The sequence below is a fragment of the Phyllobates terribilis genome, unplaced genomic scaffold, assembly GCF_046119375.1.
Source record: "Phyllobates terribilis strain yellow unplaced genomic scaffold, ASM4611937v1 Scaffold_3__8_contigs__length_932513732, whole genome shotgun sequence".
Classification (NCBI taxonomy): domain Eukaryota; kingdom Metazoa; phylum Chordata; class Amphibia; order Anura; family Dendrobatidae; genus Phyllobates; species Phyllobates terribilis.
Genome location: NW_027362763.1, coordinates 740,439,042 through 740,457,139, shown reverse-complemented (window position 1 = coordinate 740,457,139; position 18,098 = coordinate 740,439,042).

Sequence of the window (18,098 nt, the reverse complement as noted above, 5' to 3'; positions counted from 1 at the left end):
AGAGTGTGCAAAGCAGTCATCAAAGCAGTCATCAAAGCAAAAGGTGGCTACTTTGAAGAACCTAGAATATAAGACATATTTTCAGTTGTTTCACACTTTTTTGTTAAGTATATAATTCCACATGTGTAACTTTATAGTTTTGATGCCTTCAGTGTGAATGTACAATTTTCATAGTCATGAAAATACAGAAAAATCTTTAAATGAGAAGGTGTGTCCAAACTTTTGGTCTGTACTGTATATATATATATATATATATATATATATATATATATATATAATATATACATATATATATATATATATAATATATACACATACTGACAAGCAACAGGATAACAATGTTTTGATCTTTTGACTTTCACGCTTCATATCTCACCATCCACTACTCCTTCGAATGTGAGACTACCATCATTTTATAGACAATCATCTTGGCTATCTCATACATAAATTTGACTTTCAACTATTTCGCATATTATTAGTTCTGCAGATTCTTGTCATGTCACTGCATTGTTACTGTTTTGCTCCTGTTGGCGGAAAAATCTTTTTCTTCATGTATACTACAAAATACAACCTGTCCTCACATTCCCTAATAGCTCAGTGTGTTATTAGGTTGATTCCCAAGCGAAAGGTCACTGGTTTGAATCGAGGAGCAGCCATGAAGAATATTTCCCAAGAAAAGAGAAACAGCATCATCCAGCTCATCGATAGCGGTCTCTTAGCCAAGAAAATTGCCAAACTGCATCATGTGAGTGCCACGACAGTTGGAAAAATATGAGGCGAAGTCTGTTCATCCATTCAAAAGCCAAGAGGTGGACGTCCGAGCAAAATATCGGAGTCAACAAGTCAGCTCATCACAAGGTCTATCAGCTCGAGTTTGCAAAAAAGTACGAAAAGTGGATAGTAGAAGATTGGAAATGGGTGATTAGGAGCAATGAGACGAAAGTCAATAGACTAGTCTCTGATGGGTGCAAATGTGTCTGGAAGAAACAATCGTGAAATTTAGGGAACTGTCAAGTTTGGCGGAGGAAGCCTGATGATATGGGGTTGTTACACAGCCAAAGGGGTTGGAAACTTGACCAGGATCGATAGTGGTCTCAATGCTGAGCTATATGTGAGTATCCTCCAAGACGAGTTACTTCGTACACTCGAGGACAATGGGTATGAAAAGGACGACATAGTGGTCCAGCAGGACTACGAACCGAAGCATACGTTGAGATTGTAGAAGAAATGCTTTAATGACAATAAAGTAGAGGTGCTGCATTGGCCCCACAGTCCCCAGACCTCAGCCCAATCGAACACTTGTGGGTAGAGTTGAAGAAAAAGCTGTATACATACTCAAGTGAGTCGATCAGTATGCACCAACTTTCGGTCGAGGCATGCTAGAATCTCAGCTACAGCATTCCCAGAAGGATTCAGGCAATGTTGAAAGCCAAAGGTGGATTTATCAAATAATAACAAAATAATGAAAAATAAAATTTTGAATTTTAGGAGCATAACTGTAACAATGCAGTGACATGACAAGAATCTGCATAACAAATCATATGCTAAATAGCTGCAAATCAAATTTATGTATGAGATAGCCAAGATGATTGTCTATAAAATGATGACAGTCTCACGTTCGAAGCCATAGTGGATGGTGAGATATGTAGCCTGAAAGTCAAAAGATAAAAAAATTGTTACCCACCTGCTCTTCAGCATATACAGTACAGACCAAAAGTTTGGACACACCTTCTCATTTAAAGATTTTTCTGTATTTTCATGACTATGAAAATTGTACATTCACACTGAAGGCATCAAAACTATGAATTAACACATGTGGAATTATATACTTAACAAAAAAGTGTGAAACAACTGAAAATATGTCTTGTGTTCTAGGTTCTTCAAAGTAGCCACCTTTTGCTTTGATGACTGCTTTGCACACTCTTAGCATTCTCTTGATGAGCTTCAAGAGGTAGTCACCGGAAATGGTTTTCACTTCACAGGTGTGCCCTGTCAGGTTTAATAAGTGGGATTTCGTGCCTTATAAATGGGGTTGGGACCATCAGTTGTGTTGTGCAGAAGTCTGGTGGATACACAGCTGATAGTCCTACTGAATAGACTGCTAGAATTTGTATTATGGCAAGAAAAAAGCAGCTAAGTAAAGAAAAACGAGTGGCTATCATTACTTTAAGAAATGAAGGTCAGTCAGTGCGAAAAATTGGGAAAACTTTGAAAATGTCCCCAAGTCCAGTTGCAAAAACCATCAAGCGCTACAAAGAAACTGGCTCACATGAGGACCTCCCCAGGAAAGGAAGACCAAGAGTCACCTCTGCTTCTGAGGATAAGTTTATCCGAGTCATCAGCCTCAGAAATCGCAGGTTAACAGCAGCTCAGATTAGAGACCAGGTCAATGCCAGACAGAGTTCTAGCAGCAGACACATCTCTTCAACAACTGTTAAGAGGAGACTTTGTGCAGCAGGCCTTCATGGTAAAATAGCTGCTATAAAACCACTGCTAAGGACAGGCAACAAGCAGAAGAGACTTGTTTGCGCTAAAGAACACAAGGAATGGACATTAGACCAGTGGAAATCTGTGCTTTGATCTGATGAGTCCAAATTTGAGATCTTTGGTTCCAACCACTGTGTTTTTGTGTGACGCAGAAAAGGTGAACGGATGGACTCTACATGCCTGGTTCCCACCATGAAGCATGGAGGAGGAGGTGTGATGATGTGGGGGTGCTTTGCTGGTGACACTGTTGGGGATTTATTCAAAATTGAAGGCATACTGAACCAGCATGGCTACCACAGCATCTTGCAGCGGCATGCTATTCCATCCGGTTTGCGTTTAGTTGGACCATCATTTATTTTTCAACAGGACAATGACCCCAAACACACCTCCAGGCTGTGTAAGGGCTATTTGACCAAGAGGTAGAGTGATGGGGTGCTACGCCAGATGACCTGGCCTCCACAGTCACCAGACCTGAACCCAATCGAGATGGTTTGGGGTGAGCTGTAACGCAGAGTGAAGGCAAAAGGGCCAACAAGTGTTAAGCATCTCTGGGAACTCCTTCAAGATTGTTGGAAGACCATTTCCGGTGACTACCTCTTGAAGCTCATCAAGAGAATGCCAAGAGTGTGCAAAGCAGTCATCAAAGCAAAAGGTGGCTACTTTGAAAAACCTAGAAAACACTGTGTGCAGAATTATTAGGCAAGTTGTATTTTAGAGGATTATTTTTATTATTGATCAACAACTAAGTTCTCAATCAACCCAAAAGACTCATAAATATCCAAGCTTAATATTTTTGGAAGTTGGAGTGGTTTTTTTTTAGATTTGGCTATCTTAGGAGGATATCTGTTTGTGCAGGTAACTATTACTGTGCAGAATTATTAGGCAACTTAATAAAAAGGAAATATAATCCCATCTCACTTGTTTATTTTCACCAGGTAAACCAATATCAGTGCACAAAATTTAGAAATAAACATTTCTGACATGCAAAAACAAAAAACAAAAAAATTAGTGATCAATAAAGCCACCTTTCTTTATGATGACACTCAACAGCCTTCCATCCATAGATTCTGTCAGTTGCTTGATCTGTTTTCGATCAACATTGCGTGCAGCAGCCACCACAGCCTCAAAGACACTGTTCCAAGAGGTGTACTGTTTTCCCTCCCTGTAGATCTCACATTTTATGATGGACCACAGGTTCTCTATGGGGTTCAGATCAGGTGAATGACTAGCCCAGGGGATGGGGATGACTCGGTACCCGGGCCTTTGCCTTGGGGATGTCGCGGTGGTCGGCTCCCGGGCCCGTACCCTGGGGCCACTCTTTAAAAGCATTGATAGTTGTTAATTTTATTAAAGTTCGTGACGTCACCTGTGGCTTCTGGTGAGAATCACCAGCGCTGCGCAGTCCGCTGAGGCCAATGATAAGGCAGCTCGATGGTATAGCTCCCCACAGGTGGAGCTGGGCCTCAGGGCAGCGTATCGAGAGGGGGATGCAGGACAGGTGAGACCCAGCCGGGTCAGAGCAAGAACAGGGACAGACACGATAGTCACTTCAGTACCTTTTACTGATGGAAATTCAGGAACGTCCCGGAACACTGTAGGGTGAAGGGTGCATGTCAGGATCCTCCCCAATGAACGGGTGTAGGGCCTCCTGTTACTTGCTTCTGCGTAGTAAGTTTCTGACCTGCCTGGAGCTAGGCCTAACTTTGTCTCTGTCCTGCACTGGCTGCCCTTGTGGTAGGGCCTTCTCTTGGAATACACGCTCTTCAGCTTGCGGGGCCTATGTGTCTCCCGGCTCTGTTACGTATCGGCACTTTAGCGATCCTGGGACTTGTAGTTCTCCAGGGATTCCGGTTATGCCTTACTGGGTCGTAGAGATCCCGGTAAGCTTTGGACCCGGTGTCCGGTAACTGCTTCTGGGTAAGCCGGTTAAGCTCCTCTGCCCCCTATGTACTAACTCTCCACTCGCCTTCGGCCTACTCGGGCCCTCACTAGGCTATACACACTAACGGCAGCATGCCGTGCTTCACCGATCTTATGGCGCCGGCACACCTAAAGCTCACTATTCTGAGCTACAACTCAACTGAGCTCAACTCTGCATTCAGACCTGTACCTGCTGAACTCTCCAGAGGAACTGCTGAATCACTGAGCTCCACTGCAGACTGACCTGTTTCTTTGTCTCACTCTGCAGGAACTCTCTCAACAGACTAAACTGCCTGGCTCCACCTTCCCTATTTATATCCCTAACGGGCTCCCTCTTCTGGTCTGAGGTGGAAGGTGGAGATGTGTGAATGTTTATGGGGGCCTCTTTTGGAGGAATCCATCAATGCACACTTCTAGGATCTGTGATACCAAGCGCAGCTGGGCGTCACATTCCCCCCTAGCAAAGCTCAGCACTCCCGGGCTGAAGTACATTTTATAAAACAATAGCAATAGGAAACATGAACAATCTTCCCTTTATGGGAGGCACCAAGCTTAAACGTTACATAACAATATAACCAAATACAAAGTGTCCTCAGAGTTCAAGTCTCTTTTGGTGAGGTTCCCAGATAGGATGTCCATCTCACAGGGTAGAGTACTTAGTGGTTTGAGGGACCTGTCCCAAACCCTCAACGTAGGCCCTGGGTTGGCTGCAGGGCATGAAGATCCTGAGTTGGACCTCCAATAGAGCCACTCCTGACAGGTTTTACTTCTGAGGTCACCTAAAGGGGCACTCCAGAAAGAGCAATTATATACAAAAAGCAGTTTTTGGGCTGCACATAGTCCTCAGCCACAAAGTTCTTTATGCAAATAATAAAGGAATTAATAAGACAAAGCACAAAATAATACACATTTAATACAGTACATTGCAATTTAATATACAATACCCCAGGGGTAACTATCTACATTTTCAGAAATTTCACTATTTACTGCTTGTACCTAACAGGGGGTTGACCTCGCGTGCTACGTGTTGATCTGCTTAGTACCGGTATGCGTGAAGTACTAGTTGGTGTACTGTTATGCACACGCCCGAGCTAAGCGGCGTGTGCGTGTGATTGGTAGTGATTCCACTGGACCGTGCCGGAGAGTGAATGCCTGGAGGGGCGTGACTAAGTATTCACCCGATCCGACCAGGGTCGCACGACGGCATACGACGCCAGTGCACCAAGGAGGAACCGAGCAGAGGGACCAGGTGCTACTCCAGGACAGACCCCGGACACGGCTGTTGACCCACACAGGGGAATACAGGAACAGGCTGGTAGGCTGGCACACAGACTGGTGGGTATAGGCAGGCACGACTGGTATGCAGGCAGGCGGGTATGCAGGCAGGGGGGTAAAGGCAAGCACAGCTAGAGTGCTGACAGGGAGGCACTAGCAGGTAGGAACACAGGCGGGATAGGACCCAGTACACACCGGGACTCAGGAACAATACAGGCAGAGGGTTACAGGCAAGCACAGCTAGAGTGCAGACAAGGCTGAGCAGGGAGGACAGGGCTCTGTTCACACGGAACAGACAGGAAGGGAAAGACAGAGCCAGATACTCATACAGTACTTGCAGAGACAACAAGCAGGAGTTAGGTACGAGTTCAGACTCTGCAGAAAAAGGAAGGGAACGGACATAGAGGCAAAACAGGTAAAGGACAGGAGAGAGTTCAGACTGGAACTGAGTGTACGGAGGAGACCGACACTGCAGAGGGATACAGGAGCGGGTCTGGGAATACGGCCCCCAGAGAGGCGGAACGAACAGGCAAGGAGCGTGTTCAGACAGGACAGACCAGACGCAGGAGCGGGTCTAGGAAATCGGCCACTAGAAGGCGGAACGAACAGGCAAGGAGCGTGTTCAGACAGGACAGACCAGACACAGGAGCGGGTCTAGGAAATCGGCCACTAGAAGGCGAGAGGAACAGGCTAGGAGCGTGTTCAGACAGGACAGACAAGAGACAGGAACGGGTCTAGGTAATCGGCCCCTAGAAGGCAGGAGGAACAGGCCAGGAGCGTGTTCAGACAGGACAGACAAGAGAACACAGAAAGGACTCAGTTCAGACACGGGAGCTGATACCGCAAAGCAGGAGACATACAGGACTCAGTTCAGACACGGGAACTGATACAAAAAGCAGGAGACAAGAGACGGGACCTGGCACCTTCAGAGTGCAAGCACACACTGAAGGAAACACTATGCTCAGGCAGGGATAGAAGGGAGCTGCTGAGCTATATACCAAGTGACAGACAGCAATAGGCTGAGGACGCACAAGGGGTGTGACCCACAGCAGGTACAAAAGGCAGGAAGTGATCGGGCGCCGCCCTTAAGCAGCAGAAACAGACACAAACAGACAGCATGGAGGGAAGCCAGAGAGACATTCTGGACAGGAGATCAAGTGCGCCCTCTTGCACAGTGGGAGATGGACCACCATGCAAGGACGCCGCCAGGTATGTTACAGTACCTCCCCCCTTACGCCCCCTCTTCTTCAGGCCTGCCAGAATCTTCCGCAGGGAATTCGAGGGCCAGTCGTTCACTGGGTTGGAGGGGGACAGAGACTTAAGGGTAATCTCTGCTTCGAGGTACATCTTGTCAAGCTCACAGGAAGAAATAGACGGGTTATCAGGTACATAATGAGGAAAAGTCACTGTCTCTTTGTTATCTGGTGATATCCCGGAGGATTCAGGAAACAACTGGAGGTCCTCCGCCGGGTCAGAAGAGTGCAGAGGCTCAGAGAAAACAACTGCTTCAGAGTACACTAGGTCGGACTCACTGGAGGAAGCAGGCGAGGTATCGGGTACCGAGTATAGGAAAGTCTCTGTCCATTCACCACCAGGTGGCACCCCGAAGGGTTCTGGAGACAGCTGGCGGACCTCCGCCTGGTCAGAGGGGTGTAGAGACTCACGGGTAACCTCTGCTTCAGAGTACACTAGGTCGGACTCACTGGAGGAAGCAGGCGAGGTATCGGGTACCGAGTATAGGAAAGTCTCTGTCCATTCACCACCAGGTGGCACCCCGAAGGGTTCTGGAGACAGCTGGCGGTCCTCCGCCTGGTCAGAGGGGTGTAGAGACTCACGGGTAACCTCTGCTTCAGAGTACACTAGGTCGGACTCACTGGACGAAGCAAGCGAGGTATCAGATCCAGGATATAGGAAAGTCTCTGTCCATTCACCACCAGGTGGCACCCCGAAGGATTCTGAACACAACTGGAGGTCCTCCGCCTGGTCGGAGGGGTGTAGAGACTCAGGAGTAACCTCTGCTTCGGAGTACACTAAGTTGGACTCACTGGACGAAGCGAGCGAGGTATCAGGTACAGAGTATAGGAGAGTCTCTGTCCTTTCGCTACCAGGTAGCACCCCGAAGGGTTCAGGAGACAACTGGAGGTCCTCCGCCTGGTCGGAGGGGTGTAGAGACTCGGAGGTAACTACCACTTTGGGGTACCCATTGTCAGGCTCACAGGACGAAGCGGACAAAGTATTGAGTACCGGGTGTAGAGAAGTCTCTCTCCATTTGTCATCGAGTGGTATCCCGGAGGGTTCAGGAGGCAACAGGGGATCCTCCGCCTGGTCGGAGGGGTGTAGAGACTCGGAGGTAACTACCACTTTGGAGCATCCTTGGACATGCACACCGGTTAAAGAGAAAGAAGCATCTGATGCCGGGTGCAGGAAGTTCTCCTGTGTGGAGTCTGGATGGGCAGAAGTCTCTTCGGCCAGGAGAACTGGTGCACTACCCACGCACATTACCCATTGGGGTTTCTCCGGGATACAGGGAGATGAAGCTTCAGTAGGGACTTCAAGGTTGGGGTCAGGAGGTCTCAGGGAGGACAGACCCTGGCGTGACGGCTTGCCTCTAAGTCTAGCACGTCTGGACTGCCTCTTGAGGTTGAGAGAAGTATTCCGGAAAGCGTAGTCACCCTGTGAGGATTCTGGGTGGGCAGTAGTCTCATTGGGCTGGAGGACTATTGCGCTACCCACACACATTACCCGTCGGGGCTGCTCCAGGATATTGGGAAGTGAAGCTTCAGCAGGGGCTTCAGAGTTAGGGTCCTCGAAGACCATACGAAAGGCCACCAGGAAGGCCTGCAGGTCAAGGATGACAGGATCCCATGCTTCCCATAGGGGGGTGACCCATTTCAAGGCATCACCCGCTAGGTAGTCAATCATAAAGGCCACTTTAGCCCAATCGGAAGGAAAATAGAGAGGGTAGGCCTTAAAGTGTAGCATGCATTGCTCCACAAATGCACGACACTGTCTTGGATCCCCATAGTAACGTGGCGGATCCGCAGGAACGAGGGCTGATAGATCCATCTGGACGGGTGCGTAACTCGCCTGGAACTCAGCTAAAGGGGGAAAAAAAAATTTATTTATTTTATTTTAATGCATGTATTCGCTGGAAAAACTTCTCAAAGAGCGAAGGCCGTGGGGCTCAACGGGAACCATGGCCTGAGCATGCTGTTATGCACACGCCCGAGCTAAGCGGCGTGTGCGTGTGATTGGTAGTGATTCCACTGGACCGTGCCGGAGAGTGAATGCCTGGAGGGGCGTGACTAAGTATTCACCCGATCCGACCAGGGTCGCACGACGGCATACGACGCCAGTGCACCAAGGAGGAACCGAGCAGAGGGACCAGGTGCTACTCCAGGACAGACCCCGGACACGGCTGTTGACCCACACAGGGGAATACAGGAACAGGCTGGTAGGCTGGCACACAGACTGGTGGGTATAGGCAGGCACGACTGGTATGCAGGCAGGCGGGTATGCAGGCAGGGGGGTAAAGGCAAGCACAGCTAGAGTGCTGACAGGGAGGCACTAGCAGGTAGGAACACAGGCGGGATAGGACCCAGTACACACCGGGACTCAGGAACAATACAGGCAGAGGGTTACAGGCAAGCACAGCTAGAGTGCAGACAAGGCTGAGCAGGGAGGACAGGGCTCTGTTCACACGGAACAGACAGGAAGGGAAAGACAGAGCCAGATACTCATACAGTACTTGCAGAGACAACAAGCAGGAGTTAGGTACGAGTTCAGACTCTGCAGAAAAAGGAAGGGAACGGACATAGAGGCAAAACAGGTAAAGGACAGGAGAGAGTTCAGACTGGAACTGAGTGTACGGAGGAGACCGACACTGCAGAGGGATACAGGAGCGGGTCTGGGAATACGGCCCCCAGAGAGGCGGAACAAACAGGCAAGGAGCGTGTTCAGACAGGACAGACCAGACGCAGGAGCGGGTCTAGGAAATCGGCCACTAGAAGGCGGAACGAACAGGCAAGGAGCGTGTTCAGACAGGACAGACCAGACACAGGAGCGGGTCTAGGAAATCGGCCACTAGAAGGCGAGAGGAACAGGCTAGGAGCGTGTTCAGACAGGACAGACAAGAGACAGGAACGGGTCTAGGTAATCGGCCCCTAGAAGGCAGGAGGAACAGGCCAGGAGCGTGTTCAGACAGGACAGACAAGAGAACACAGAAAGGACTCAGTTCAGACACGGGAGCTGATACCGCAAAGCAGGAGACATACAGGACTCAGTTCAGACACGGGAACTGATACAAAAAGCAGGAGACAAGAGACGGGACCTGGCACCTTCAGAGTGCAAGCACACACTGAAGGAAACACTATGCTCAGGCAGGGATAGAAGGGAGCTGCTGAGCTATATACCAAGTGACAGACAGCAATAGGCTGAGGACGCACAAGGGGTGTGACCCACAGCAGGTACAAAAGGCAGGAAGTGATCGGGCGCCGCCCTTAAGCAGCAGAAACAGACACAAACAGACAGCATGGAGGGAAGCCAGAGAGACATTCTGGACAGGAGATCAAGTGCGCCCTCTTGCACAGTGGGAGATGGACCACCATGCAAGGACGCCGCCAGGTATGTTACATGTACTACCTCCCAATGTGTCAGTACTAGGTGTGGAGGGGCTACAAGGCTGCATTGACCTCTCTACTGGACTAGCAAGCATACCATTGGCTGGGCCTTCTTGCTCTGTTCCAACCGGGGATCCTTCTTCTGGGGATTCTGCTTGAGCAGGCTCTTCTGCAGCACTTATAGGTTCATCTTGCTGTGGGTAGAAGGTGATTACAGGGATGACTACTGCTCCTCCTATTTGAGGCCAGTCTGCCGGGAAATCTCCTAAGTCAGTGTGGATCACTGTTTCTTTAGGCTCCTCCGGGATAATGAGGGGCGCTTCTCCTTGGGGCTTCAGTAAGTCTGGACACAACTTTAGGTGGTCCCTGGACACTGTAACAGACGTTCTTCCTCCATCTCGACTGATTAAGCTAGTCTTCTTGTTATCAAACCTTGACGGTAACACAGTGTAGGGTTCTCTCTCCCACTGGTCATCAAGTTTGTGATTTCGTCTTTTCCTTTACAATACTGTTTCACCAGGTGTGAAGGGTTCTGCGGGCACGTTTTTGTTGTAGTGCGCCTCCTGCTTTTCTCTCACCCGAGTGAGACTGTCCTCGACACAGGCTTGTACTCTTCTGTACTGCTCTTGTCTGGTCATGTCCTAGTCCTCAGTGGTCATATCAGCTTCAGGCTCAACAACACCAAGCTCCAGATCCATGGGCAGCTTTCCTGGCCTTGCCCGCATGAGGTATGCCGGAGTGCAATTGGTGGAACTTACTGGTATATGATTATACAGATCCACTAGGTCAGGTAGTAGGTCTGGCCACTGATTCCTCTCCTCAAGTGGTATGGTCTTTAGCAGGTCGATGATGATGTTGTTCATCTTTTAGCAGAGACCGTTGGTTTGTGGGTGGTACGGTGTAGTTCTTATCTTCTTACACCCATAGAGATGGCAGAACTCCTTGAACAACTCAGCCTCAAAGGCCGGGCCTTGGTCCGTCAGAACCTGCTCAGGATAACCATGGGGTCTACAGAAATACGCTTGGAACGTCTTTACTGCAGTCTCTGCCATCAGGTCTTTGACTGGGGCGACCACCAGGAAACGTGAGTAGTGATCCACCATGGTCAAAGCATAAGAGTACCCTTACCTGATGGGGGACAGCTTGACATGGTCCAGGGCCACGATCTCCAGAGGTCGAGTCGTCTTGATGGGTTGTCGGGGTGCCTTCTGGCTACTGTAGTCTTTCCTTCTAAGGCCACAGGGTCCACAGTCTCGGCACCACCGTTCAATGGAGCTGCGCATTCCTACCCAGTAGAATCGACACTTCAGCGGGGTCTCTAGCTTTTTCCAGCCAAAGTTCCCCGCCTGATCGTGGTAAGCTTCTAATACCATCTGGATGTCTGTCTTCGGGACCACTATCTACCATACCATCTCATGGGTTTTTGGATTGACGTACCTCCGGCACAGCTTCTCACGGTAGATAAACAGCCGGCTTCTCTCGTTCCACAGCTGCTTTGCTTGCAGAGACGCTTCCTTCTCCAGGGAGGCACCCTCTTGGGTTATCAGCTCCTTGATGCGGCTGACAACCGGGTCGCTGTCCTGGGTCTCCTTCCAGCTGTGGTGAGGCAGGGGGTTTAACATCTTTTCACGCTGCCTCCTGGAGGCTCGTTGCTCGTGGATCATCCCATTCTGGTGAAAGGCAGGTAGCTCTATCTCTTCCAGGTCATCCACTTCTTCTTCTGTGTCTGACTGGTGAGGCATCCTGGACAGAGCATCGGCATTGGCGTTCTTGCGGCCCGCCCGGTATTTAATTGTAAATTGGTAGTTTGACAGCCGAGCCATCCATCGTTGTTCCAGTGCTCCCAACTTGGCTGTCTCAAGATGGGTCAAGGGGTTGTTATCAGTGAAGGCAGTGAACTTACTGGAGGCTAGATAGTGCTTGAACCTTTCAGTGATGGCCCAGACCAAGGCCAGGAACTCCAGCTTAAAGCTGCTATAGTTCTCTGGGTTCTTCTCTGTCGGGCGGAGCTTCCTGCTTGCGTATGCAATCACTTTCTCTTGGCCATTCTGCTTCTGACTTAAGACAGCTCCCAGTCCTTCGTTGCTGGCATCTGTATACAGCAGGAACGGTTGGCTGTAGTCAGGGTAGTCTAGGATTTCATCGCCTGTCAGGATCTCCTTCATCTCCTGAAACGACTCGGCTTGCTCCTTACCCCAGTGGAATGGGGGATTTCTGCCTTTGGGGGACTGCCCTACCAGGAGGTCTTGCAGAGGAGCTGCTTTCTTAGTGTAGTCCTTTACGAACCTCCGGTAGTATCCTACTAGTCCTAAGAACTGACGCACCTCCTTGAGGTTCTTCGGCTCCGGCCACTTCTGGATGGCAGTGAACTTCTCTGAGTCTGGTGCTACCCCTTCCGGACTGACAATGTGCCCCAGGTACTGTACCTTTCTCTTGAGCAGGTGGCACTTTGAGGGCTTCAACTTCATTCCGTACCGGGACAGTGACTCAAATACCTCTGCCAGGTGTTTCAAATGGTCCTCGTACGTTCTGGAGTACACTATTACATCGTCCAGGTAAAGTAACACAGTCTCGAAGTTGTGGAGGCAGCACTCCATCAATCTCTGGAGCGTTCCGGGGGCATTGCAGAGTCCAAACGGCATACTGTTGAACTCGCAGAGTCCCATCGGGGTAGTGAAGGCCGTCTTCTCCCGATCCTCCTCAGCCACAGCTACTTGCCAGTACCCACTAGTGAGGTCAAGGGTGGAAAAGTAATTTGCAGACTTTAAGGCAGCTAGGGACTCCTCTATGCGTGGTAAAGGGTATGCATCTTTATGTGTAATGCGATTTACTTGTCGGTAATCTACACACATTCTCATGCTCCCGTCATTTTTCCTAACTAGCACTAGGGGAGCTGCCCAGGGACTACAACTATCCCTTATTACCCCCGCCTTTCTCATGTCGTGCAGCATTTCCTTAGCCTTTTGGTAGTGAGCTGGTGGTATAGGCCTGTAAAGTTCTTTGATTGGGGAATAGTCGTCTGTGGGAATATGATGTTGAACCCCCTTAACCCTCCCGAAGTCGAGTGCATGTTTACTGAACACCTGCGAGTATTCTTGAACCACCCGATGTACACCCTGTTTTTGATGGGCAGGAGTGGTGTCTGTCTCAACATGGAGCTGTTGACACCAATCCTCCACCTGGGTTGCAGGGTCATTATCCTCCACTTCATCTGGTGAGGTTAAGGACTCCGCCTTGTGAATGCAGTTGTTATTTACAGCATGTAATTTGGCAACAGTGGCATAACGTGGCAATCTGACCTCATCTTCCCCACAGTTGAGAAGACGGACAGGCACCCTCCCATTATGTACATCTACCATTCCTCTGGCGGTTAAGAGCATGAGTCTGTGATCGGAGCAAAGGGGTTCTACTACCGCCTGGTAGCTCTGTCCTCTAAGACCTATGGCAGCTCTACACCAGATAAGCATTTCACTCATTGGGGGGATTACAATGGGTATGGGGTCTGTTACCCGCACATTACCGATTTCACCATCTGTCAACCTTATTTGCTGTTGGTACATCAGGACTCGGATCTCCTTCTGCAGCGCCCTCCTCTGTGCTGGTCTGGCATTGTCAGCTATCTGTTGGAGCAAGAACACAACTTCTCAAAAACAGTTACCAACAATGTTAGTGCCTAGTACCATATACAGATTGATGTCATCAGGATCAGTCTCTACTACAATTAGCCCCTGGTCCTTCAGCTCCACTCTCCCCACCTTTACAGTCACATTCTTAACCCCGATTAGGTTAAGGGGGAGTCCATTTGAGGCATAAACAGAAAGATTTGGAGCTGGCGGACGTAGGTCGTCCATGGACCAGAACCTCTTGTAGAGGATGTCAGGCATGATGGTTACCTGAGATCCTGTGTCCAGCAGAGCGTGCGTCGGGATCCCATCCAGAACAATGGACAGGAAAGGTCTTCCTCTGACTAACCTGTTGTACCAGTCTGATGGGCCTGGTGAGTTTACTCCTGGGTGTCGGCCCTCGGACCCAGGGTTTTCTCGTTTAAAGGACAATTCTGGGCGATGTGTCCGGTCTTGCGACAGCGGTAGCAGGTAGGGTCCTTTTGTGGAGGGCGCTGGTCACTGGTCCTTGGTGAGGGTGGTGTTGCTCTCCTCCTCCTCCTCTTCCAGGGGACATCCTCAGGGCTATCGGCTAACAGGATTTTCCCTCCTTCCTCGGGCTCCGTCCGCAGCTGCAGAGCACTCAGCACAGTGGTCAGGGTTTTGCTCAACTGGCGCACTTCAGAGCGCAGACTGTCCAGCTCTCTAGGGGACGTTGCTGGAACCTTGGCTTCAGCAGCCACTGGGGAAAAGGTGGGTGTAGCAGGCACTGGGTTAGCCCCACCCTTGTAACATTGGATGGCATTTGTTTCCAGGGGCTGCAGTCCTTTTATAGCCATGTCCTTAAGATTGTCAAAGGTGGCAACTGGATGATCCAGGGACCACCAACGCACAGTCCTGCTCTCCTCTGGAGACCTCAGTCCCCGGACAAACTGTTCCTTCAGCATTTTGTTTTCATTGTCAATGCTGGTCGGACAAACCTGTTTCAGAGCTCGCAGGGCCCCCTGTAGACGCCAGGCATAGTCCCGAACATTGTCCTCCGGCTGTTGGGAATAGCTGTAGAACCTCATCCGGAGGTCAGCCTCAGTAAGATCCTCAAAGACAGTTTGTGCTTTTGAAATATTGCGGACACTGACTCCTGGTCTGCGGCCGACCATGTTTCCACTTCTCATTCCGCAGCACCGGTCAGTTGTCCTAATAAAACGGCGGCTCTTTGCTTGCCTGTCATAGAGTACATGTCTAAGATACCGCATATCTTCCGTTTGAATCCGGTCAGGGTATCTGGTTTGCAGTTGTACTGGGGGAGCCACTTTGCTCCAGGAATGTACAGTAAAGTTATAGGTATGACGGGGGTTACAGGCGCTGCCGGTGGAGGGGGCGCTTCGGCCTGCTCATCGTCGGGCGCGGGTTGAACATCAGGGACGTTGACCGGTATCCTGACGTTATGCTGTTCGTCGGACATTCTGGCGCCCCCCTAGCTAACCGTGGCCTACCTTCTAGTTTTTCTTCCGGTAGGCCGCAGCTCCGCAGGTGACGGTCGTCTTCAGGACCTTGCGTCTCTTGCGTCTTACGTCAGAGCGTTCAGCGACGCTCCTTACAGGACCTGGCGCTTCCCGCTTTGACGTCGAGGCGTGGGGCGTGTCCGGGGCTTCGCGCTCTTTTGCATGTACACCCCTCAGTTTCCCGCGGTTACGCCCTTCTTCTCGCTCGGCAGCCCAACAATGGCGGCAAACTTCACCACAGTCAAATATACAGTTCACTTGAATAAAGGCGCACAGTACCCGGTGGCAACGGGCATAACACTCTGTCGTTGCAGCGGGCATGCGAATCCTGTTCGTGACGCCAGGAAGAGATGACTAGCCCAGGGGATGGGGATGACTCGGTACCTGGGCCTTTGCCTTGGGGATGTCGCGGTGGTCGGCTCCCGGGCCCGTACCCTGGGGCCACTCTTTAAAAGCGTTGATAGTTGTTAATTTTATTAAAGTTAGTGACGCCACCTGTGGCTTCTGGTGAGAATCACCAGCGCTGCGCAGTCCACTGAGGCCGATGATAAGGCAGCTCGATGGTATAGCTCCCGACAGGTGGAGCTGGGCCTCAGGGCAGCGTATCGAGAGGGGGATGCAGGACAGGTGAGACCCAGCCGGGTCAGAGCAAGAACAGGAACAGACACGATAGTCACTTCAGTACCTTTTACTGATGGAAATTCAGGCACGTCCCGGAGCACTGTAGGGTGAAGGGTGCATGTCAGGATCCTCACCAATGAGCGGGTGTAGGGCCTCCTGTTACTTGCTTCTGCGTAGTAAGTTTCTGATCTGCCTGGAGCTAGGCCTAACTTTGTCTCTGTCCTGCGCTGGCTGACCTTGTGGTAGGGCCTTCTCTTGGACTACACGCTCCTCAGCTTGCGGGGCCTATGTGTCTCCCGGCTCTGTTACGTATCGGCACTGGGACTTGTAGTTCTCCAGGGATTCCGGTTATGCCTTACTGGGTCGTAGAGATCCTGGTAAGCTTCAGACCCGGTGTCCGGTTACAGCTTCGGGGTGAGCTGGTTAAGCTCCTCTGCCCCCTATGTACTAACTCTCCACTCGCCTTCGGCCTACTCGGGCCCTCACTAGGCTATACACACTAACGGCAGCTTGCCGCGCTTCACCGATCTTATGGCGCCGGCACACCTAAAGCTCACTATTCTGAGCTACAACTCAACTGAGCTCAACTCTGCATTCAGACCTGTACCTGCTGAACTCTCCAGAGGAACTGCTGAATCACTGAGCTCCACTGCAGACTGACCTGTTTCTGTGCCTCACTCTGCAGGAACTCTCTCAACAGACTAAACTGCCTGGCTCCACCTTCCCTATTTATATCCCTAACGCCTCCCTCTGCTGGTCTGAGGTGGAAGGTGGAGATGTGTGAATGTTTATGGGGGCCTCTTGTGGAGGAATCCATCAATGCACACTTCTAGGATCTGTGATACCTAGCGCAGCTGGGCGTCACATGAACAAGGGGGCCATGTCATTATTTTTTCTTCTTGTAGACCTTTACTGGCCAGCTACGCTGTGGAGTAGTTAAATGCATTTCATGGAGCATTGTCCTGCATGAAAATCATGTTTTTCTTGAACAATACGGACTTCTTCCTGTACTACTGCTTGAAGAAGTTGTCTTGCAGAAACTGGCAGTAGGTCTGGGAGTTGAGCTTCACTCCATCCTCAACCTGAAAAGGTCCCACAAGTTCATCTTTGATGATACCAGCCCATACCGGTACCCCACCTCCACCTTGCTGGCGTCTGAGTCGGAGTGGAGCTCTCTGCCCTTTATTGATCCAGCCTCTGGCCCATTCATCTGGCCCATCAAGAGTCACTCTCATTTCATCAGTCCATAAAACCTTTGAAAATCAGTCTTAAGGTACTTCTTGGTCCATTCTTGACGTTTTATTTTATGTTTCTTGTTCAAAGGTGGTCGTTTTTCAGCCTTCCTTACCTTGGCCATGTCCCTGAGTATCGCACACCTTGTGCTTTTTGATACTCCAGTAACGTTGCAGCTCTGAAATATGGCAAAGCTGGTGGCGAATGGCATCTTGGCAGCTTCACGCTTGATTTTCCTCAATTCATGGGCAGTTTTTTGCGCCTTTTTTGGCCAACACGCTTCTTGAGACCCTGTTGGCTATTTGCCATGAAACGCTTGATTGTTCAGTGATCACGCTTCAAAAGTTTGGAAATTTCAAGACTGCTGCATCCCTCTGCAAGACACCTCACAATTTTGGACTTTTCAGAGCCGGTCAAATCTCTCTTCTGACCCATTTTGCCAAAGGAAAGGAAGTTGCCTAATAATTAAGCACACCTTATATAGGGTGTTGATGTCATTAGACAACACCCCTCCTCATTACAGAGATGCACATCACCAGATTTACTTAATTGGTAGTTGGCTCTCAAGCCTATGCAGCTTGGAGTATGACAACATGTATAAAAAGTATCAAAGTGATCAAAATACGCATTTGCCTAATAATTCTGCACGCGGTGTATAAGACATATTTTCAGTTGTTTCACACTTTTTTGTTAAGTATATAATTCCACATGTGTTAATTCATAGTTTTGATGCCTTCAGTGTGAATGTACAATTTTCATAGTCATGAAAATACAGAAAAATCTTTAAATGAGAAGGTGTGTCCAAACTTTTGGTCTGTACGGTATATATAAAATGGAGA